The sequence below is a fragment of the Molossus molossus genome, unplaced genomic scaffold (assembly GCF_014108415.1).
Source record: "Molossus molossus isolate mMolMol1 unplaced genomic scaffold, mMolMol1.p scaffold_m16_p_19, whole genome shotgun sequence".
Classification (NCBI taxonomy): Eukaryota; Metazoa; Chordata; class Mammalia; order Chiroptera; family Molossidae; genus Molossus; species Molossus molossus.
Window position 1 is genome coordinate 7,069,908 of NW_023425354.1, and position 23,782 is coordinate 7,093,689.

Consider the following 23,782-nt stretch of genomic DNA (forward strand, 5'->3'; position numbering starts at 1 on the left):
GGGGCAGAACAGTGGGTGGGCCAGTCCTCGTGACGTACTTGAGGCTTTAAAACACGGTCATAAATCTGCTGTCTGTCAAACAGGGCTGGCATTTTCTTTTCCTCTCACAACCAGGTTTTGTGTGACCCCCCCCCACTCCCCAAAAGTTTTTTTTTTTAACACAAGAAATCCTCTAAACGTTCTTGAAGAGTGTCCCCCTCTCCCCCGGTTGGGGTGCAGCGCCTAAAAGGGTGCGGGAGTAATCCGCTGGAGGCTGCCGTCTCCCCGCTCCCTGGGGAAGGTGTCCCCATTACTTTTTTGTGTTTTGAAAGAGATACTGGAGCGGGAGCAGCAGCCCCGATGGGGCCCAGACCCGAAGCTCTGTATTCAACAGCGTGGCCGTGACCACCGATGAGCCGGACCTGCTCTGGGTCGGCCTGGAGCACCCTCAATAAGCCGGCAGCCCCTCCAGCCCACCCCTTGTCCGCCATAAACACAGCTGGAACCGGGAGCCTTCCTGGAGCCTGGGGAGCCGGGTGGGGATGTGCTGTTTGTGGCCGCCGGCCAGGGACCCTCTGACTAGAAAGAAATATGCTGGGGATGTCCTTTTAGCAGGCGGTTTGGCTCCCTGGCACCTCACGTCTGAGGTGAGCCCGCCAAAGAAAAGGGCACTTTTTGTGGTCAGAGCCTGGGGCTTGGCCGGAGCCCTTGGCCAGAGAGAACATGCGTCTGGGGAAGGCGTGGCCCTTGAGGAGGAGAAAAACCCCCTGTCTGCGAGGAGGAGGCTGCCAGCTCCGCCCGGGAACAGTGGACAACTGTTGGGGAGCTTGGCCTGCCTAGCGCCCAGGTGCGCCCTGGCCAGTCAGGTGTGTCCTCTTATGAAAAGAGGCACGAGCGTCCCAGGGTGCTCCCCGGCCCCACCGCCACCCACCTCTGCATTCCCGGGCCAGAGCCTTCCGTACACGTGGGAAACACCCCCTGTGGGATCCGTGCGTGTCCCGTGGACTTGACCCTCGGCTGTGACGCGGGCGGCAGGGTGTGGGGCCCCGTCCTCTCCTCACTCTACCAGGTCTGCACATGCGTTTTGCACACTGGGCAGCGTCCCAGTCAGGCCGCGCCGTCGGGTCTGAAGGGCTCCCTGCTCTTCAGGGCATTTTTCCTGGCCCCCGGCCACGCCTGCCTGCCTGGTTATTTGGGCAACGTTGTTGAAGGGTGTGAAACCAATTGGGCCAGAGAGGAAGGTTGGGGCTCAACCCAGGGGAGTGGGATTTCCCTGTGGGGTGTGGGTGGGGAGCACAGACATGTCCCCAGGAGGGACCCCTAGAAGCAACCCAGCCACGGAGAAGCCAGTACTTTTCCATTGGCGGGTGGGGCCAGGAAGAGAACTTGGAGCTGCAGTGACCTAGCAGCCTCGGGATTTTCCAGGTTTGCCTTGGGGAGGTTGTCCCAACGAGGGACTAGGAGTCAGGAAGCATTTATTTAATTATTAAAACTTATAACCAAGCTCCATGTTCGGTGATACAATGTTGCGTCGTCATGCTTGAGGCCCTCATCAATGCCTGCCCAGAACACAGTGGGCCAGAAGGGCGAAAATCTCACGATCCTCCTTACGTCCTTCAAAACATGTTGTCGTGCCCCTCGGAGCAGCGGTAGGGGCTGGGAGGAGCCGCTGCTCTCTTGGGCTCCCTGGGTGTCTTACGTGACCTCAAGGTCACGTCTGCATCTGAGAAGGCGAGAGTCCCCTGGCTTGTATTCTTACGGTCTTGTGTTCTCTCAAGTCTAGTTATTTTTCTGTTTTAACTGTTTCAGACTTTCTGCTCTCCGCAGTGTGGCCTTGGAGCTGGGGTCCACCCCCTTGAAGCCTGGGGTACAGCCAGAAGGAGGCAGTTCCCCATGTTAACTCATATGGTTAACTTGGTCTCATGTATCATCTTTTTTTGTTTTTTAAAATTGAATTTAGAACGAGAGGAAGGGAGCGAGAGAGAGAGAGAGAGAAATCAATTTGTTGTTTCACTTAATTTATGCGTTCATCGGCTGTTTCTTGTATGTGCCCTGACTGGGGATCGAACCTGCAACCTTAGCGCATCGGGACGATGCTTTAACCAGCTGAGCTACCCGGCCAGGGCTCATGTGTCATCTTAATGTAATTTCCTTAGAGAGACCTTCACTGTCACTGTAACTGGCTTCCCACCCCCTTACCGTTCTCCTGTTGTTTGCGGAAGGCTCATGACCTGAGAGCGAATGTTTGTTTTCTGGTTCGTGAGCTGTGTCCCTGCCTGGAATTCATTGATCACCGGCAGAGCCTGGCTCCCAGCGTAGCATCTGCCACACACAGATGCCCAGTCAGTATCTGAGTTAGTACCTCTGCGGTGGGAGCCTGCATGGCCGCTGAAACCACGCCTGCAGTGGGCATTTGTGCTTTCTGGTTTCCCCTATCCTTGTTGGCTGTGGTTTATACTTTTATAAAAAGGAAAACAAGGGTTGCCCTTTGACATTTAGGCCTGACTCCTGGTCTCTCAGACTCACAGGGATGGCCAGAGGTGTGGGATCACAGTGCATTTATTTCCGACGGAAAACAAAAATAACCGCGGGATCGTGAGCTCTGTTGAGTCGCTGTTGTTTCGGCAGAGGTGAATAGTTTTAGGGGCATTTTTCTTAACCAGAAAGAGGGGGTTGCAGTCTCCCGGCTGCTTGGCAGGAACCTCAGGGTCCTAGGCTGCGATTCGGCGCTTCGCTAGGTAAATGTCTGGCTCCTTCCGCTGTGGCCTACTGGACGGTGCTCCTGGTCACCTGCAAGACTGCTCACTGTTGACTGTCGGCTTGGCTCTTTTCAAGGAGGCGCAAAGGCCGCATGTGTTTTGTCCTCACAGCCTCTCTAGCTTGAGACTTTGCTTTTGGTCATTAGTTCTCAGATGCCCACGTGTTGGAGACTTCGGGGCGTCCTCTAAGCATCTTCAGATCACAGAGCCTTCTGGTTGAAAAGGTCGCCGTGACGCCTGCACAAGAGGCCCAGGACGTATTTTGGGGGGGACTGTGTGACCCCCGCAGGCCCCGAGGTCTGGGTAATAATGCCTGAGCTTGGAGACCTGAGGTCTAGGCGTGGCTTCACCCCCACCCTGGGATCCCCCTTTACGCTGACGCTGGGCACCTGTGTCTCACACTCGAGACCGACCTGCTGACTGGGGGAAACCAGAGGGAAGGAAGCAGCGAGTGGATTCAGTCGGCAGAGATGTAAACATGCAACGTATGAAGATCTGGAGAAGCACAGATGGTGTGGAGAAGTTGTTGTTTTTTTGGCCTTTTTTGTCATTAATGTTTCATCTCTAAATGAACACAAATTCTCCTAAATGAACACAAATGCAACTACGTCTGCATGTCCTGCCCCGCAAGGCGATTCAGAGGCAACATCCGGTCACCAAGCTGGGAAAGGACGTAAGGGGATGTATTAGTTCTTTAGGGCTGATGTGACAAAAAGGCCCACATGACAGAAAGGTGTTGTTTCTCAGATCTGGAGGCTGGAAGTCCGAGACTGAGGCAGTGACAGGGCTGGTCTCTTCTGAGGGTCATGAAGGAGACTCCTTTCCAGACCCCTCTCTGGCACCGGTCGTTTGCTGGCTACTGGGGTGCTCCTTGGTGTGTGGAGACTCGCCCTGATGCCTGACATTCTCCCTGTGTGTGTGTGAGTATGTGCGTGTGTGTATATGTATCGAAATGTCCCCTTTTTTGGAGGACACCAGTCATGTTGGATTGGGGGCCCACCTTACTCTAGTAGGACCTCATCTTCACCGATAACATCAGCACCGACCTATTTCCAAGATCATGTTCTGAGGTGCTGAGGGGCAAGACTTCAGCACACGAATTTGGAGGGGACGAGGGGGACCCTGTTCAGCCCACTGCAGATGACGAATGACCGGCCTTTACAGCAGAACCACAGAGAGCAGTTGACTTTGAGAATTTGCAGATTATTAACGGCACCCCAAGGCTCGAGTTTCACACGGGGCTCCGAGGAACGTGCGGTAGGGAGTCGGGAAACGGGGCGCCGTGCCGAGGTGCCCTTCCTGGTGCTTTCTAGGGCGAGTTGTGCCGCACACCTGCCTGGACTATTGTTTTCTTACTGTTTTTCTCCAGTGGTTTCGTATTTTACTTAAGCAAACGTACTCTAAAAGGAAACTCTGTATCACTAGCATAAATGGAATCCAGGGTCACTGGACGTAAATAGGAGGTACCATGATACAAAGTTGTCAGATTTGTCTGTGGCTTTCCCAAGGCTCTGGGCCTGAGAAGTGCCCTCCCCCCGCCCCCATCTCTCTCTCTCTCCCCCTCTCCCTCCCTCTCCCAGCCAGACTTGAAAGAAGCGAAGCACTTTCAGCACCCAGCAGAGAAACTCTTCGTTCGATCAGAATGGAAAGAGCTATAAAAGGGAAGCGCATTTCTGGGTGACTCAGTGTTATTTAACGCCATGTCTGGGTGTGACCAGCAAGTATCTCAGGTCCCACATGGCGCCTCTTTGGGGAAACACCAGTCTAGTCAGATTTCCTCGTCTCATGGATAAGACACTGAAGGCCTCTGGGATGCCCATGGCCAGCGAGAGGCTGAGCTGACTGTAGCCCAGTGATTCTCAAGCAGGGGCGGTTTTGCACCCCCTCCCTCCAGGGGACATTTGACAATGCCACTGTTGATTGTCGCAGCTGGGGGGGAGGGTGCTGCTAGTTTCTAGTGGGTAGAGATCAGGGAAGCGCTAAACAGCCTACAGACCAGTCCTGCCCCCCCCCCCCAAGAATGATCCAACCCCAAGTGCTGAGGCTGAGACGTCTGCTCTACACAAAGGCTTCCCGGCTCTGGGCTCCTGTTTATGCCCGCGTTCCCTGCTGCCTCTTCTTGATTGCAAATGCTGTCTGTTTTCAAGGCTATCCACTCGCTACTGTTCACACCAGGGAAGGATTGGAAGATGAGGCTTCTAAGCCATTTAGTGGCAAAGTGACAGCCTCCACTTCTCTCGACAATCTCTTGGCCATGTCGTGGTAAACCTTGCCTATTATTCATTCGACACAGCCTGGAGTCTGATGGTAGGAGAATTGCCTCCCCCCCCCCCTGTCTTTCTACACAGAGGACAGTGGCGTAATCTCCATTCTCATCTGACGGGGGAAGCTTTGGGGAAGCGCGATTTCTTAAGGAAAAACACTGAGGGGCTTTGCATGGATCCAACAGCAGGAAGAGTGAGTTGGTTGTGGGACCACGCCCTCCAGGGATGTCCATCCTGATAGCGGCAGTAAGCTAGCTCCACAGATTCCTACAATACAGACCCAGCTAGAAGTGCACCGGAGCCTTGAGGGTGGGGGGGCTCAGCCAGCCAGGTGGAGGAGAGGGATACATGCCAAGTGGACTGTTCACCGAGGTGCCGAAGTGCCCTCTGGTGCTTCCGCAAAGTGAAATCCCACCCACTTCTTTCCGAAACGGTAGACCCAGTCTCCTCCCCAGTCATGAACTTGACCCCTCACCTCCATAAGTGGATAGAAGTTTGCTTGCTTATCCCTGGTGTGATGCATGGTCCCCCAGCCTTCCTCCTGGCTTAACTTCGTCTGGGTTAAACGGGCGGGCCGGCAGGTGCGGAGCCCAAGTCCCGACAGGCCCCAGGTCTCATCGGAAGCCTGGAATGTGATGACCGAGGCTCATCATTGTCTTACCTCCGACTGTCGGTTTAGAAAAGGCAGTGCTCTCTCGTCATGTGAGGAGCCAGACTGGGTGCCCCGGGCTGCCCGTCCCTGAGAGGGGTCTGTCGCGTAGGGGACCAGGAGGGCCAGGTTCAACAGCCTTCTGATGTATCGGGCCCTGGTTACACAGCTCGGTTTCTAATCAGCCAAGCCTGGGAAGGGAGGCACCCTATCATGGGGCCACAGCAATTCCATTTAATATTTTAAAGTATCTGCACATTCTTTCCTGGTCTTGGTTAAATAACCTCTTTTCTGTTAGGATTTTCTGATAAACCCAGAGAAACCCACAACCATTGCCCACACACGGCTTCCACAAGTAAAATAATCAACCTTTCAGCTAACGGCTTGCCTTTCTTCTGAAATCTCAGATCTCCGCCCCCGCCCCCGCCCCAGCCTGGTTCTCATGTGTCCCCAGACGTCCCAGGGAGACAGGAAGGAGGAGGAACCATGGTCCAGATTTTGCCGATGGTAGTGATAACGGAGCAGAAATGCAGGGTCGGGCCGTGCTGCCCGGGCTCCCAGGAGGGCCTCTCGCTCGCCTGTCTGCCTCCGAGCTCAGCCAGGCCCCTCCCGGCGGCCTCATTCGGGCGCCCCGGCTGCCAAGCTTTCTCACTCTCTCTCCTTGGCAATTCATTGATCACCTACTGCCTGCCCTCCTGGGGCGTCTGTGCCTTACGTTCTCTTTCCTGATGCTGCAGAAAGGGTTCGCAACCCTGGCGCCCAAGGTTGTCCAGCTAAAGAGTGACCGAGTTGTCATTCACAGCCAGATAGGCCCAACATCCTTTTTTCCACTAAACCGAGTTAATGCCCCGGCAGGTGACCCTACAGCTGTGTCCTTCCTCACCTATGCAGACTCCCCCAACCTGCCACCAGGGAGGTGGGGCCACCTTTCCCCCAGCCTCACTGTACATGTTGGACATACACACATATCACATATAACACATAATGTAAAATATACATATGTAAATACATATATAATATGTAACCTACAGCATTAAAATATACACATAATATATAACACATGACGGTATATAACATATAATATCCATATCTAATACCATAGGACATGAGCATCGCTTATTATTATTTTTTTTTATCCTCACCTGAGGACATTTTTGCATTTATCTTCAGATAGAGCAGGAGGGAGAGAGGGAGGAAGAAAGGGAGAGAAACATCGATGTGAGAGAGACACATGGACTGGCTGCCACCCGCACGACCCCAACCAGGGCCGGGGACAAATTGCAACCGAGGTACGTGCCCTTAGCGGGAACCGAACCCGGGTCTCTGGACTGTGGGCCGACGCTCTAACCGCTGAGCCAGGCCGGCCAGGGTGGCATTGCTTATTTATTTATTTTTTTATCCTCACCCGAGGACATTTTTCCATTTTTTGTTCAGCTAGAGTGGGAGGGAGGTAGAGAGAGAAACATCGACGTGAAAGGGACACATCGAGTGGCCACCACCCGCATGACCAACCAGGGCCGGGGACAAACTGCAACCGAGGTACGTGCCCTTAGCGGGAACCGCACCTGGGTCTCTCTGGACTGTAGGCCGACGCTCTAACCGCTGAGCCAGGCCGGCCAGGGTGGCATTGCTTATTTTTGACATCATGGTTCCCAGTAGGTTTTGGACTCTGGGGGTCCGGGGCCTGCCTCCTCTGCTCTGCCTTTCTGGCGCCTGGTCTGATAACTAGCACAGTAGCTGCTCAGTCCACATTGGACGCCCACGTGGCGACAGCGACTTTAGAGGTCTGCGCCCGCCTGTGCCTCGTGTTTTGTTGTTGTGAGGTTTCTGGAAGGCTCTGCGGTGCTTTTTCCCTAAGAAAACCCCTCCTTCCCTCCTGGGGTGTGTGGTGGCCGCCGTCGGTGTCCCCGAGGCCGGTCGCAGTGTGGTCCTGAGGCAGTGGGGTGGCGGTGTGCATGTCCACGCAAACCGCGCCCCCTGCCTTCCGCCCCCCGCCGTCTGTCCTCCCCCGACATGGTGGCCCGTGGGCCTGGAGAGGTGCTGTGTTTTCCCCGTGCAGCCTCCCCGGAGAGCTCGTGTGTCGTTCTACAAGCTTCTCTGTGCTGCGGGCCGGCTCAGGGCTCAGGCGGGAAGTCGAGTGTCCTTGGTCCTCAGAATGAGCGGTGGCTGTCTACCTGTGTGCCCCTGGGTGGCTCCGTGGGGAGCAGGGCACAGGGGAACCGGCCAAGGCCAGGCCCTCCGTGCTCAGGGCAGCCAGGGTCCCCCACTGAAGCGTGTCAAGGAGGAGAAAAGGGTTTCAAAGCCACTGTGAGTGCTTTCTCTGGTGCATTTATTTAAGCCTCCAAACCACCTTCTCTGTAAGCACGATTGTTATGCAAATTAGCTGCCTCCAGCATGACCGACCAGGGCTGGGAGGAACTGTAACCTAGTCATGTGCCCTTGGCCAGAATCGAACCCGAGACTCTTTGGTCCAAGGGCCGATGCTCTAACCGCTGAGCCAAACCGGCCGGGGCTGTGATGTAAATTATTGACAGATGAAGAAACTGAGGCACAGAGAAGTCCAAGGCCCAGAAATGGTGGAAGCGAGATTCAAACTCACATGTCTCAGCCCCATTCTGGGTTTTTACGAAACGAGTTTGAGAACCTTTAAGAGTTCAGGTCCCACTGCCCCCTGACTCCTAAGTTTGCTGAAATAGCCCCATCCCCATTGGGTATTGGTTCAGGAAGTAGCCCTTCTCTGGAAGAGGGGGACATGGGGCAGGGATGGGGACCAGCCTGGTTAGGGCCTGGGAGGTTCCGCAGAGTGGAAGCTGGAAGCTGGGTGTGGGGAGAGGGGAGAAGGAGCGGAGAGATGGGTTGTGCCAATGCCCTGGGGCCGCTTCCCTCCTCAGCAGCCCAGACACCAGCCCCAGGAGGTGGGAGCCTTCCTCCCCCAGTCTCACTGTACAGCAATTAAGTGAGGATTTGCCCATCAATAAATCAAAGCACCTGAAAAATGAACCGGGCACCACACTGGCTTTCTTCCCTTTCTTGATTAAAACAAACAACATTGTGAAATGTCAACCTGTCAGTCGTTCGGAAAGTTTGCGGCATGGAAAGGCAATTACCCAAATGACTTTTTAAAAGTATGAGAATTTGCCTGGCTGAACGTTTTTTAATTAATGCCCCAAGTTAACATGAATAACTATTCATAGCTCGGGGAGCCGGGCTCAGGGTGGGTTTAGGAAACATTTGGCATCTCTGGCAGAGACAGAATGTTGACCTGGCTGGCAAGGGGGCTGCGGGCCGCTTTCGCCAACCGAAGGGACCTCAGGGTCCATGGGCGCCGGGAGGGGGTAAGGTTGTCTGCAGAGAGGCCGTGAGCTCCTGCAGCATCCCGGGCCCTCCGTGTGCGCGTACGCACTGCCGCTGCCCAGGTGGTCTCTAGGGCTCAGGTCTCCCCAGATGTGTCCCCCCTCATCTGGTGAACAAGCCTTTCAGGGAATTCTCTGAAAAAAAAAATGTTGCTTGGGGTCACACCATTTAAATTTACCTCCCGGGTTTTCTGTGATCTCATTTTTCCCTTAAAATATCACTGGAAAAGTGTTTCTGAGTTGAGTATTCTAGTTTCCATTGAAACATGGTGAAACTAACACACGGGGGCCAAGGCCAGGCGTGAGGGTGGGGGACCCGGGCCCAGCACCCCGTCCGTGGGCCAGCCCGCCGCCGGTCGGGAGCAGCCTGTAAGGGATGCTCCCTGTCTGTGCTGCTCATGGGCACCGCACTGCATTCAGAAGGTGTCCCCAGGGGCACAGAGGTGGTTTTAAAGAGAAAACCTGATGGGCTTGTAAATTTTCGATTTTTTTTTTTTAAGCACAGTGGGTTGGGCTCTGCCCTTAGACTCACGTTAGAGACATGAAGGTCCAGGGGAGAGCTCAGAGTCGGACTGGGGGCGGCGGGTCGGGCTAAGCTCTCCTGGCTTAGTGAGCTTGTGAGAGCGTGGTCACTGCTGAGATCTGTCACCTGGTTTATGGAATGCCACGGGCCAGAGAGGAGAGACACCCTGGCCCCTCCGTCCTCTTGTGTTTGGTGCAGATGTGGGGAGTGGGCAGTGATACCGCGGCTGGAGTGTGAGCGTCACTGAGGGTGGGGAGTCCGGCGACTTCTCCTGAGAAGCGGGCCTGGGGCTCAGTGTCAAAGGAAGACAGAGCCAGGGCGGCGTGGCGGGGGCGGGGAGCGAAGAGCAGACCCTCCTGCAAGGCTGGCGAGAGAAGAGGGGGGCAGAATGCCGATGGCCCCGGATCCCGGGCAGAGAAGTTTGGTCTGCGCGTGGAAAGCAGTGGGGAGCTATGGGCGGTGGCTGAGCAGGGTTGGTGTTTCAGGATGACAAGCTGGGGGGCAGTTTGGAGTGGACTGGAGCAGGCATGTTGCAAGTGGAGGACCCGAGCGGGAAATGATTGCGACAGTGACGGTGGAAGGCCCGGTCATTTTCAGGAGCTGGGTGCGTGTTGACTCAACTACTTGCTTGCCACATGGCCTTGAGGACGTGTGAAACCTTTCTATGTGTCCGTCACACGGGGATGGATGCGACCACCGTCCCACTCAGCGGCAAGAGGGCTGTATCAGGCAGTGCGTGCTATTCACAGATGTGGAGCAAAACAGACAGGCTCTCTGCCTCGGGCATCTCCGTCTATCTCCATGGCCGTGGCGGTATAAGGACCTGTCGTGAGCCGTGTTAGCAGGAGAGCTGGCCGGAGGTAGAGTCATTCACTTCATTACTGGGCAAGGGCTGCCCCTCTGGGTGACCGAGAGAGTGGAGTTAAATTCATGACACAGGGAAGTTCCGAGGGGATCCCGGTCGAGGGAGATAGAAGAGGTTCCATTTGGATCGGGGAGTTTGAGGTCATTTGGGCATCAGTGATCAGCTGCCTGCAGCGTATACTGGATTCGAGGACTCTTCAAGGACCGGAAGGGTGGGAATTCAGCTGGGCAGAGGACTGAGTCTTGGGGTCTCTCTGTGCTGGACCCAGGAGGAAGAGGGGGGTGGGGGATGTCTGAGCCCTGGTCCTGGAGCAGGTCCAGGAGGATCCGGTCTCTTCTCCACGCTCGGGGGACAGCGGGCCCTTGCGGCATGGCCTCTGCGGGCCGTGTCCTGGCGTTCGGCCTCTTGTCCAGCCTGGCGTTGTGGAACAGGCTCTGGAGGGCTCAGGCCCTAGGACCTGACCCGAAACGCGCATGTCGCCAGAGCCGGCTGTCTAGAATGCCGCAGGTATTTGGAAAATGCTACGGAGCAGGTCTGTCCAGCCCTGCGGCCTACAGCCTGTCAGCTGGGTGAGGGTTCTCGGTTAGGTTCACGGCTCGAGCCAATATTGACGGACCCTTCAGTGGGAGCTGCTGCTCTCTGGTCAGTGGGAACCGGCCGCCTCGGAGTGTGTCTCGCCGGCTGGGTGTGTCTCTCTCCGGGTCTCTCTCCGGGTCGCGCAGGAGGCCCCAGGGGCACGCTCGCCTGATCTCACCTCGAACCCCAACTTTGGGTAATGCTTGCAGCTGTCTCACCCTGATTTCCAAGCTTTTGCTGATGTCGCAATCGTGCAACTTGTATTTGAACTGTTTATTTTTCCCCATTAAAATGCGGCATGTATAGTTTTATTTCTAGTTCAAGATGATGAATGTGTATTTTACATTTTCTTCAATACTATGGAATTTTTGAACAATGCCTGGTCACCGTAGTCATGAAAAAATAGGAAGAGTGAACTTACTACCCAGGGAGGACAACTCATCAACGTTTGGCTTTCTCTGTCTAGGTTTGTTTTTAGAACCTATGCAGTTCTGCAGTGTATTTTTTTTCTTTTACTTTTACAATGATAGCAATAGCTAACACGTATTGGTTCCTACCACGGGCCAGGAAATAGACTGCGCAGTTGAGCACCCAGCTTTACTTAGCACCAGTAACCAGCCGTGGAGTAGAGGCCAAGGTGGTCCTGTTTTACACCCTCAAGGAGAAATGACGCTATGATGGCGGAAGGCTTAGTAGGGGCGAGGGATATTGCTCCCGCTGCCCCCACTTTCCAGCTGAGGAAACGGATGCCCAGGAAGGGGTCAGAGTGGAAGCTAGGTAGTGGTCACGGAAGGAGTTCTACTCCTGGACTCACCTCCGTGTGACCTGGTTTTTGACCACTGGCCAAACCGCTGAACACTTCTCCTGGTCCCTCGACATTCTCTCCTCCGTCTTCCGAGTGGGCTCGTGTCACCGGATTCACTGTCTTCGCTGCCCCGTCTTCCCCCCAGATTCCTCAGTTCAGGGGGCACAGCATGGGTGTTCCTCTCCCTCCAAAGTACACGGTCGTCTCCGCTGGACGAGACGTCTTCACAAGGTTGGCCGTCCGGCTGGCATGGGTTAGCATGTGCCAGCCTCTCTTCCCACCACCCCGAGCTGGGCCGCCTGGCATCCCTGTGCACGAGGCAAAGGGGGTTGTTTAGAACTGGTTTCTTTCCCTTGAGACCGCTGTCCTGGAGTCTGCGCACATACACGTGTGCACACACGCGTGCACTCACGGGGACGTCGATGTTTGCGGAGAGGTTGCCTAGATGCAATAAGTCCTCATTCGGGGGGGTTCATGCCACCTGGATTAAGGAGCAGAGGCGCGGTAGGCCCTGCAGCACTGTCCGTCGGTGAGCCAGTGTCCTGGAGAGGGTCCTGAATAATCGCCTGCGCAGATCCCGCGGCCGCTGAGCGCGGCAAAGCTGCCTGGGCCTCTGCCTCGCTCACAGCCTCGTCTCTCAGGCTGAGCTTCATTTGCAGGAGCCGCCGACGGCGGCCACGCCGACGACCCGTCTACTGGCCGGGGCTTGGTCCTTCAGGCCCAGGACACCTGCTGCCTGAGGAGTCTGCGTCGGGAACCGTCTTTCCCAGGGGAGACTCCCCGAAAGGTGCAGACAGAAAGGGGGAAAGCTTGCTGTCCTTTCCAGTGTGCGCTTTGGTCAGATGCAGGGTGACCCTCGCTGTGCCGGCTTGTCCTGGCATAGTGGTCACCGCTCTTGAGTGATCGAGAGAGAGTGGAGGGGGGAGGTGTTTTAAGAAATATGTACATGTGAGTGTTCTTCAAGTAAACATTTCAGAGTTGGGCCAGAATAATTAGGTGATAAACTGCGGTTTGGGCATATCCGTTTTTTAAAATCCTCACCTGAGGATATGTTTATTGATTTAGAGAGAGAAGAAGGGAGAGAGAGAAAGACAGAGAGAGAGAGAGAGAGATCCATGTGGGAGAGAAACATCTATCAGTTGCCTCCCTAACGGGATCGAACCTGCAACTTTTGGCGTGTGTAAGGATAGCATGGACCAGCTGAGCTGCCCGGCTAGGGCTGGGCAGGGCAGGGCAGGGTGTTTGTTTGTTTACCCTGTATTGAGTTAATGCCAACTAATGAAGCGCTTAGTTTGGGTTTGGGACGCCCCAACTTTTCTTTGGTGAAAAATTATTTATTTACTTACCTGCCTATCAGCCATCTCTCCCTGCGGGTAGTTTACTTCACTTCAGCCGAGCTGGGTCCTTGGTGGGAAAGAACACGGTGACTTGCTTGTCTCGGCCGCAGAGCGGGATGGGGTGGGGAGAGGAGAGACTGGCAGCCGAGAAAGCCCCTCCCCCGCCCAGCAAGAAAATAAAAAGATAAATAAACCCTAATCCTGACCTGGGGGCAAATCCCAATAAAGACCCAGGGTAATTTTTCCTGCTGATCCAACCCTTGGATTCATTGTACGAATTAGACAGTTCTATGGCTCTAATTGCCAGATCAGATTGTATAATTATCTTTTACTGGCCTGGGTGTGATGTGTGCTGGTGTTTATGCTGCAGGGTCTGAGGGTGTGTGTCTGGACCTCGAGTCCTGCCTGGCTGCACTGCTTCCGCGCGGGGGTGGGGGCGGGAGCTGCCGGAGGGTCCCCCTGGGTGGACCAGGCTGTGGCAGAGCCAGGGTCAAAGGGCAGACCAATGGGGGCAGCTAGGGCGGGTCTTCAGGCTGGGGTGGGGGGTTTTCAAGAAGGAGCCTGGGTGGGGGTCAGCGGGCATTCCACAGAGGGTCTGAATGCAGCCTGGCGAGATCGGAGAGTGGGAGGGGGCAGGCAAGTTCGGAGATGGATTGTCATGCGTGTGACCCCGGGCACCTTTGTCTTCATGAGCTCCCTCCCCCATAAAAAAAGATATTAAAATTGCATTTTATGACTGCCGTGGTATAAGGATGAAAATCACCCGGCTGCATTCATTGTTCTATAGGCATTTATATTGCACTCATTTTATTCCTTCTGATGATAAAAGCAATGAGGCCACCTTCATGACCCTGGTCCCTGATAGTGGGTGTGTCGGCCTCGGGTAGGTTCCTAGAAATGGGACCCAGTGGCCTCCTGACAGCTACTTGGCCAGTTCTGTAGAAGTCACTCCCCTCTGATTTCGGGGCTCACCTTATAAAGTGATGAAATCCACATGATACCCCACTTTTCTTTCCACACCCTGGTTTTCTCCTGCAGCGTGTGGTCTGGGTTGCCAGCCTGGCTCACCATGTAGGTGGCACACTTTTGGGGGAAGCGGCGAGTTGGTGTGGGAGAGGACACTCTCCCGGCTAATGTCTTCTGGTGCGTCATCTCCCGGGCCTTTTGTTCCCGGTCAGAGGTGTCCGGGAAGAGCAGGAACCGGCAGGGGGTGTTTGGCTCGGGGTATCCCTGGAGATGTCTGGAAGGAACTGGTCAGGTGGGAGTGCGGGGAGGGAGGGGCCGTCAGGGACAGGCCGTGGGTAGCTGGGAGTCGGCTCTGGACTCCCTGGGAGGTTTGGTGATGGGTGTGGCGTGCTGCTCTTGGCCCGCTTCCAAGGGAGAGCCGTCCACTCCCTGTCCCGCCGTTGTCCTCAGTGAGGTTGGGCTGGCAGTGGGACGTGTGTGTGACCACAGCAAGCTCCACATGGCAGATGTTGAAGTCGGAGGGTGAGGGAAGACAGAGGCAGGACCCAAGGTCCACCAGGCACCCAGGAGGTCCAGCATCTTCTGCCTGCCCAGCATGGCCCTGCCGACGTGAGACAGAGGCAGGACCCAGGGTCCACCAGGCACCCAGGAGGCCCAGCATCTTCTGCCTGCCCAGCATGGCCCTGCCGACGTGAAAAGCAAGGGGGAAAGAGACACCTCCTCATCTTAGGGACAGTGTAGAAACCAAGCACTCTGTTTAGTGCAGTGGTTCTAGAGGGTGAGTTGCCCAGAGTGGACTGTAGGAGAGAGGAGGGGAGCTGTCCCTTGAGATGTGTGTATGTCTCCCTTACCATCGATGTTCCGGACGTCAGCGAGCAGGTGCCCGGCCTACTGGAGAAGTCCTAGTTTCCACCCCAGAGGGGAAGCCCGGGCTGGGGAGCAGAGGGGGGCCAGTTTGCCTGCGGTTCCGGGGAGGGGGCTTAAGGAGGAATTTGAGGGGTTCCCTTCTAAGCCCTGCTTCTCAGAGTGTGTTCCATGGACCGCAGCGTTGTGTCCACCAGGAGCTTGTTGAAATGCAGAACCTCAGGTGGCCGCCCCAGACCACTGACTTTGAATTTTAACAACATCTCCTCAAACTTTGTTGCATATAAGACTGACTTGGGAAACTTAAAAATAAATTTTTTTTAGCTTAGTGCCCAGACCTCAGTGCCAATGAGAACCACTGGGGCTGAGACCCAGGCTTCACAGGATTTGCTCTCGGCCCAGGGGAGAGGGTAATGGTTTCGGTGGTAGCCGCTGTGACCCCCACCCGCCCTCCCGTCTTCCTCCCACCATGGGATTTACAGATGACCCCTCCAGTCTCCCACTAATCCCATCCCCCGTGTCTGCTACTGATGGGTGGATTGAGATGCCATGGGGGCGGGGGGGTGAGTTTAGATTGACGTGTTCACTTTCCTATCTCCCCGGGAAGGGCAGAGCTGCAGCTACCATGAGTTTATTGAATGCTTTGCACCCTAATAAACTGAACATGGCTTGGATCTGGGGGTGGCTTCGTATAGAGTAGCAACAGGAATTGGAGTCCATTCTGGTGTTGGAGTTGGACTTTGTATCCTGTGGCTTTTGCTTGCTGCTGCTGCTTCTTCTTTTTTTTTTTTTATCTTCACCCGAGCTCATTTTTGCATCTATCAACAGAGAAAGTGGGAGGGAGAAAGGGAGGAAGAGAGAGAGAGAAACATCGATGTGAGAGAGACACATCGACCAGCTGCCACCCGCATAACCCCAGCTGGGGCCAGGGATGAACTGCAACCGAGGTACGTGCCCCTAGTGGGAATCAAACCCGGGTCTCTCTGGTCCGCGGGCCGAGGCTTGAACCGCTGAGCCAAACCGGCCAGGGCTGCTTGCTTCTTCTTGACGCGTTTTCTAGCCATTTGCAAGTCGTCCAGTTAGGTCCCACGTATTGCACGGTTCATGGGAGCTGAAATTGTCGACATCTTTGCCCCGCAGTCGGAAGCCCTGGATGGCGTTAGAGGTTGGACCCGGGGTGAGCTCGCGGTGGGGCAGAGGAAGCTGGGCCCAGCGGACCTTGTCTCTGGGATTGGCGGAGACGGGCAGGAGCCCGAGGGGATCCCGAGCTGGTGGCCGGAGTCGGTTGACGGGGTGGCTGCAGACCGGCCCCTGCCCTCCGTAACTCTAGAAACCACGGCAGCCATCCCAGCCCCGGGGTGATGTGTGTGCAACACAACGAAAGAACAAAACGCCACCCAAACAATCCTTCCTCTTGTGAGTGAAGGTTACAAGTTTTCTGTTTCAAATCTGATGGTATTGCTTTTCCCCCTTTCTCTTTCTTCTCTCTGTTTTCATTTGCCAAACGAAGGGTCCAGGGTGATTTCTTTGAGGCTAATGATGGGGAAACGGAGAATGAGGCTATTATCTCGCAACACCTTTTGAAATCCTATTCTTCCTGGTGTCCGAATTGGGTTGCACCGAGGTTGGATTTACAGATTAAATATTTTAGCAGGAACCGCAGCTACGCTGATAACTGCGCATCTCAAGAGCTATATGGATGGTACAGAGAAGCCTGGTTCTCTAGAAACCCATATAAAGAAGCAAAATTCATAAAAAGCATAGCTAACAGGTATGGCGTGCACAGTAGGGGCCGGGCACGGAGCCAGGTGCTCCCCGGGCCCCATTGAATGAATTTAGACACCATAAGGTCAGGTCCTAGAAAAACCCAGAAATCGTACAATAGCAGCCGCCTTTGAGTAAAAGACTCCATAAAAACAGAACAATTCAGAACTGTGGCAACTGATGACTTTGCGGTAAAGGTCCCTTGTGAATTTAAGTTTTGTTGTAACTTGGGGGAAAAAAAAATCACTATCCAGTGTGAGAACTATTGACATCTCAGTTTATTCTAGGTCTCGTTTATTAGGGTGACGACCCTATATTTCTTGAAAGTAGTCTTCTGTGGGCCGTGTCCGCGGCTGACATAGGAAGTGGATTTCTCCCTGTATTCGGAATGAAAGTGGGTTTATTCTGCAGTGGAGAAGAAACAGCCTTTCAACCCCCTGTCCTCGGGAGGCCGCCTGACATTCAGAGACCACTCCTTCTGTGTTTTAAGTTGGAAGATGAGTTTCCTTGTCCTGTTTCCCGAGGTAACTGTTTCCTTCTTTTTCCAGGTGAAATCAGAGGTCTGTGGCCAACCTGGGCAGGTGCTTCGAATCCAGAAAGGACAAGGAAGAAGGGGAACCTGGGCACGCAAGGTAGTCAGAGCACAGCCGCTCCTCCCTGGCTTTTGTCCTTTTGGGGATTACGTTCTTTCTGCAGCAGAACCCCCTTGCCCCGACATCTCTAACAACCTGCATGCAGCCCAGGGCAGAAACTGTCAGGCGGGAGCCATCAGAGAAGGTCCAGAGACACAGCTTGATAAGTACTAATAGTCATCGTGATCCCTGCAAGCCAGGCTGTGTGCTCCCAGCTTTTCCGTGGGTGAACTCGTTGTCACCTCTCACAACCCTAGCAGGTTGGTTGTGTGATACCCAATCCACAGACGAGGAAACCAAGGTCCAGTCCTCGGTCCAAGGTCGCGCGGTTATTTAGCGAGGGAGCCAGGATTCAGAGCCAGAGCCCGCACTGGCGCTGTGTGCGCTGCGGGTCCGGCTGCCGGTGCCGGTGCTCCAGCCACCTGGTCCTCACGCACAGGGTCCGAGCAGGGCACAGAGGGGCAGGCAGGGCCGTCAGGTGGGCCCTCAAAGCCTGCAGGTCTGGGAAACAAACGTGTGGATTGCACCTGCTGACCTTCAGCAGCTCAGAGGCTGACCTCGGATTAAAGGGGATCTTGGGCTTTCTGGAATGCTGCGGACTGATGTCTGGTCCTAATCACGCATGATGTGGGCACTCTCCCTGACAGCAAGGGCTGGACGAGACCCCACCGTCCCCAGCAGGTGTCCTTCTGGCTGTGAGTCACTCTTCTAGGTCCACGTCAGTGCAGCCAAGGTAGCCGGCAGCTCAGGTGGGCACGTTGGATTGGAGGCAGCAAAGTGTTTCTCCCCCGGAGCCGCAGAGGGGGGCAGAGCAGGGCTTTAGAACTGGACAGGTCATGTTGCCAACTTTCCACTGTTGGGTCCAGCACCCTGGCAAAGATTCTGGACCTAGAAGACCTGGGTTCAAATCCGACTTCCACTCTTTCCTCCCTTGGTGACCACAGACTGGTGACCTTGACTTCTCCAGACTTTGGTGTCCACATCTGTGAAGTGGGGACAATAAAGATAATTCCTGCATCGCTGTGACTCGAAAGGAGAGAATACACAGGGCGAAGTGTCCAGCACAGCGCCTGGGACATAGTAAGTGTACAATAGATATTAGGGTTTTTTGATTGTTTTTTTTTTTCCCTATTGGTTTGGATATGATGTTGGGTGAATTACTAAGCCTCAGTTTTCTTATCTGTGAGAGGGTGATGGCAGGACCCTGTGGTCAGGGGGGTTGTGAGTTAAATGAGATCTCGCAAGTACTCCAGATTGTAACGGACGCCTCTCTGTCTCGGAGTTTTCTCCCTCACGCGTCTTACTCCACGTGGATCAGTTAGGAAGGTGGCCGGTGGTTTTCGGTCCTCCACCACCAGGACGCCGAGTCCTGGCAATGAGTCCGCCTCGATGTTCTGCTTTGACCCTCTTCTCCCAGCTCCCTACCAGCCTTGACTTTGGCAGCACCAGCTGCGATGCCCACTAGGGTCTCCTACCGGGCAGTTGCCGTCTTTCTTTCCCAAAGTAATTCTGCGTTTGTTCTCCTCAGCCTCTGTCTCCAAGTCAGAACGTGTCATGTCACTTTCTGCTTAAAAAACAATACAACCCCCCCAAAACCTACCGCTTCTCTCTGTTGTCTCGGTGACCTCATCTCACAGGGCACCCCGTCCTAGCGTCCACCTCTTCCCACTCCAGTTCGAGTCCTTTCAGCCCAGCCCACCTGCTTTGCATCCGCCCCCAGGACTGGAATGTGTCTGCACCCTGCCTCTCTGCTCGCCCCCACCCCACCCCAAGTTACCATCTGTGCACCTAACCTCAGAAATCCCCCAACCACAGGGGCTCCATGGTGCTGGCCACGCCTTCCCCGGGCACCTCACCTCACCTCGGGGACTTCACTTGCCGCGTAGGATTTGCTGCCCCCACCGGTGCCTTCAGAGTGGGTGGGGCTGGGGACGGGCCTTGCTATCTGTTACTGGGGTTTCTCTCACCCCATCCTCTATCACTGCTCATGTTCAGATCCTGTGCAGACAGGGTGCTCAGACAGAGGTGTGGATTACCTGGTGGGAGGACGGGCTGCAGAGAAGAGTCGGTTGCTTAATGATTCTGACCCTGCTGTCTGGGTTCAGGTGACTGGCAGGCTGTGTGTGGGGGAGGGGGAGTTGATGAGTGACTCCCTGGGGATTTCCAGGCTAAGGTTTCTGCACTGCCTTTCTGAAATCACCACCTCTGTCTTAGCGAGCCCTCTCCCCTCCTGCCTCAGGTGACCTCCACCGTCAAAACCAGCCCGTAAGGCGCACAGACTCCTGACCCTGTGGGAATGGCAGGGAGTCCCTCATTCATCCATCCGTCCGTCCATCCATCCATCCATCCATCCATTCACCATCCATCCATCCATCCATCCACCATGCAGCTAACAGAGGCACTGGGTGCCAGGACCGTCCCAGGCAGAGAACGTGACCGGCTCTCCGGACCTTGCCTCCACAGTTGGGGGTAGATGATAAACAGCAGAAATGGTGACTAAGGAGAGCATCTGGGCACGAGAAGGCCAGAGCACGGGGAAGCCTAGAAACGGGCAGCAGAGTTGGCTGCCGTGTGCCGGGCAGGGTGTGGAGGGCAGGTGGCGGCACCGAGGAGGGCGGGAGCCTCCCTGAGAAGGTGGTACCTGCGCTCAGGTATGCCTGCGGGAGGTGAGTGAGCCCCCTGAGTGTTGGGCGAAGCGTTCTGCAGAGGGAGCGGCTACCGGCCAAGGCAGGAGTGTGCCTGGTGTGTCTGAGGACGAGAGTGCTGGGGGCGTTGGAGCTAACGGGGGGAGCTGAGCACCCTGGGATGAGGCCCGGACCAGGGGGAGCCTGACTGGGGGCCGCACCAGGGCTCCCCCAAAGGAACTGGGAGCTGTGGGATAGCAGGTTTCAGCAAAGCACGCTGGGATTCCACTGACCAGGGGCTGGCTTGGTGGCCGAGAGCAGGGCAGCTGAGGGGACGGTGCACCGAGGTACCGTTCCTCTGCCGTCCGCTCACATACGCAGGACAGCAGAGTAACCCGGATGGCGCCGATGGACTGAACATCACGATGAAACTTCTCGGGGCTGATTCTCAGTAGCTGTGCCGGCCTCGTTTAGGACAGCTTCTCGCACCGCGACCGGGGCTGGCTTCATAGGGGAGCCCGTCTGCTCCCCTCCCTGCCTGCAAAGCCACCAGGGGTCACACAGGCAGGCTGCAGGCCAGGCAGCAAAGAAGGGAAGGGAAGGAGGAAGAGTAGAGGGAAACCGGAGGGAGCCCAGATGCCCCGTCTTTCTGTGCTGCCTGTCAGAGCAGCGAAGGGTGCCGGCTGTTCCTGCAGGACACCTGAGGGGGACGTGACCCCACCGCGGGGTGCTCGTGCTGCACACAGACGCGCCGCGTGGTCTCCCCGGAGCCCTGCTGGGGTTCTCCTGGTTTCCTGCAGGCTCGGGCCTTCTCATCGTCCTCCTCCTTCCAGCCACGAGGGGCTTGACCACTGCAGGAATGTCATCATTCCTCTGCTGTCTCTCCCGTTCCGCCGTCGCAGTGACCATCCGGCGAGGCAGGTCAGGGTGCGGCCGAGCTCACACGAGCCGTCCCAGCTTCTCTGTGCTCTCCCACGACCGCCTGGCCTCGGTGACCGTTCACAAGCCTCCTGCGACGGTGGGTGTGCTGCTCTCCGGGCCCAGGAGGGAGCCCCCAGCGCCCGTCTTTTTTGGGGGGACTGCTCTGTCACTTTGCATAGGGCCCGAGAGCTAGCCGAGGGCTGGGGCCGGGGCCCCCTTCGACCCGATGACGTATTCGGTTGGAAATGCTTGGAGAAAGGAGACAGTGGCCAGAGTGGAAGCTTTACCTGGTATTTCCCCCAAGGGCGAGTGTATTTCCCGATGACTTGGATACGCTCCTGGCGGCCGAATCCACTGGGGACACTTTCCCTCGAGCGCCTTGCCCTCTTCACCAGTGGCCCCAGGTGACGGGGCGAGGGGGTGGCCCGATGGCTGGGTCCGCCTAGCAGCCGTCCTAATCGGTACTACTGCACCAGGACTGACCTGCACTGACTTAGCACCTTCCCTCCGAGGACAGTCATAGCCACGGCCCTCCCGTTGAGGTCATCGGAGGGAGAACTATTTTTACGGACGAGAAGTCCGACGCCCAGGGAGGACACACTCTTTCCCCAGGCCCATCCATCATGTGTGTGTGGCGGGTTGGGAGAGGTGCTGCGGCTGCACGGCGACTGTTGCCATAACCATAATTGAGAGCGAGAAGCCAGCCGGGGCGCTGGGAGCAGCCAGTAGCCGGCCCCGGCTCCGAGGAGCAGTGGCGATGATCTCACCCCGGGGACGGGCACGGAGCTGTCCAGAGGACGCGCAGACAGAACGTCCCCTCGGGTCCAGCTGAGTCACCGTGGCCGTGTCTCTGCAGTGGGCGCTGTCCCCAGGCCCCCCACTTCACCCTGGGACATCCTGGTCACTGGTCAGGCATCGTGACTCACTTGGTCTCTTGAGCCGGCCTCGAGGGAGGGGGAGTCTCTCCCTCCGGCATCTGTCCGTCGGTGCTGTCGACGCAGCGTGGCTGGCCGCGTGCTCGGACACGGTGTGCAGGATGCGTGTGGCATAGCCAGGCCCTCACGCCCTGCCGGGGTCCAGCCCGAGCCGCTGCCACATCTGCAGCCACAGTACGTGGCTTTCGAAATTCAGTGTGGAAATTCAGCTCCGCCGACGAAGCTGAAGCCCCAGCTTCCTGTGCCCCAGGGGGGCCGTGCACTGCGATGCCTGAGTGGGGGAACTAGACAAAGCTAGCCGGGGCGGGGGGCTCCCCATCACCCCTCTAGACAAGCGGAGTTCACCCAAAGGGCCAACGGCTGGTAGGGTGTCAGGTTTCCCGCCACACCCGGGCCCAGCCTCTGCTGTCATCTCTCCTCCTGGGTCTCATCTTCCAAGGATAGAAACACTGTCATCTCTTCTCCGTGTCACACCTGCCCGAGGCCCGGTGGGGAGACGGCCAGAGCCCTCCCAACCTGATGTCATCGTGTTTACCGTCTGCCTTAGAAACAGGTAGCGAGGGGGACTTTCTGAGGATTAAAGAGCGAGTGAATCCCCACCGTCTTCCAGTGAGGTTCTGTTCTCGTTGTACTTTCGTGTTTCCCTCTCGGTCTCTCTTTTGGATGAAAAGAAAGAATTTGTAAAGCAGACCCTCAGAGGGGGAGAGGGGAGGGCTTCCCGGGGAGGGCTGTGCGGTCCTTGGCCCAGGTGACACTCTCTGAGGCCTGTCTGAGCGCTTCGCCCTGCGACGCACCCAGGGCCGCCCGAGGAGGCGGTCACAGGACTCGGTTTACCTGCTCCCCGTCCTGTCCTGTCCCACGAGTGGGGAAGCTGAAGTAGTGCTTCACCGCTGTGTCCTCGGGCTCCTCAGATCTGGGACTTTCTACTTCTAGGCACTGTGTCCAAGCAGGGGGTTGGGAAGGTATCAGAGCAGTTAGGGTAAAGGTTAAAGGTGACACAGACCTCTCTCTGTCTGTCCCTGTCTCTGTCTCTCTGTCTGTCTCCCATCTCTCCAGACTCTTTGTGGGACAGTGAGTCCCAAGTTAAAGATGGGGGTGGGGAGGGGGAGGGGCAGAGGCCGGTCACGGGGACGCCCTTTGCCCCAGACCGTGAGGGTGAGCTCCTCGGGGCCCAGCTGACCCGGCGATCGGTGGCGAAGGGGTGGACGTGGATGCTATCTGGCCCGAGCGAGAGCCGTGCCGAGGCCCGGCCCCGGCTGACTCAGTCTGCTACGAACTGTAAAAGGGAAGTGACTCACTTGCAGCCCTGAACAAGAACTCCGAGGGCCGGGCCGCCAGCACCTGGCTGGGACGGGTTAGTTATTAACCCTGCCAGGAAGAGTGTGATGGGAACCGGACGCTGGCCTCCATCGCCGCGGGCAGCCTGACTTCCCGCCGCGCGCGTCCATCGCCCCCGGGGCTCGTGTCCCACCTGACCCCAGGCGCTCTCTCTGGGACAGCCTCTGCCAGGTGCCCCTTGCGGGTGCAGGGGACGAGGGAGGGGTCCAAGCAATGGCCTGGTGGGGCGGAACCTGAGCTGGAGGAGCTGCCCCAACCTGGGCATTCCAGGACTGGGCTGGGGAGGAGCTGCCCGCCCGCCCTGCCCGACACGCCCGCCTCCGAGGTCTGGTTCTTGGGGTCAGTCAGATCTTCAGGGAACGCCTTCGAGCGGTGCAGCTGTCTGGGTCCAAGGGGCCCCACCAGAAAGTGACTCTGCCACCTCCCACGGAGGCCCCTGACCTCGGCAGCATTCACTCCTGCCCCACTGACCCGAGGCCCCGAGGGGGGGGTGCTTGCCTCATCCTGCCCGAGCACTCACCAGCCACCTCCCCGGGCTGCTCCGGGCAGCGTGGTTCAAACCCAGGGCCCAGCCCTGAGGACCTCTACCGGGCACGTGGGGAAGTTGGGGCGTGTTGGGTTGAGCTAG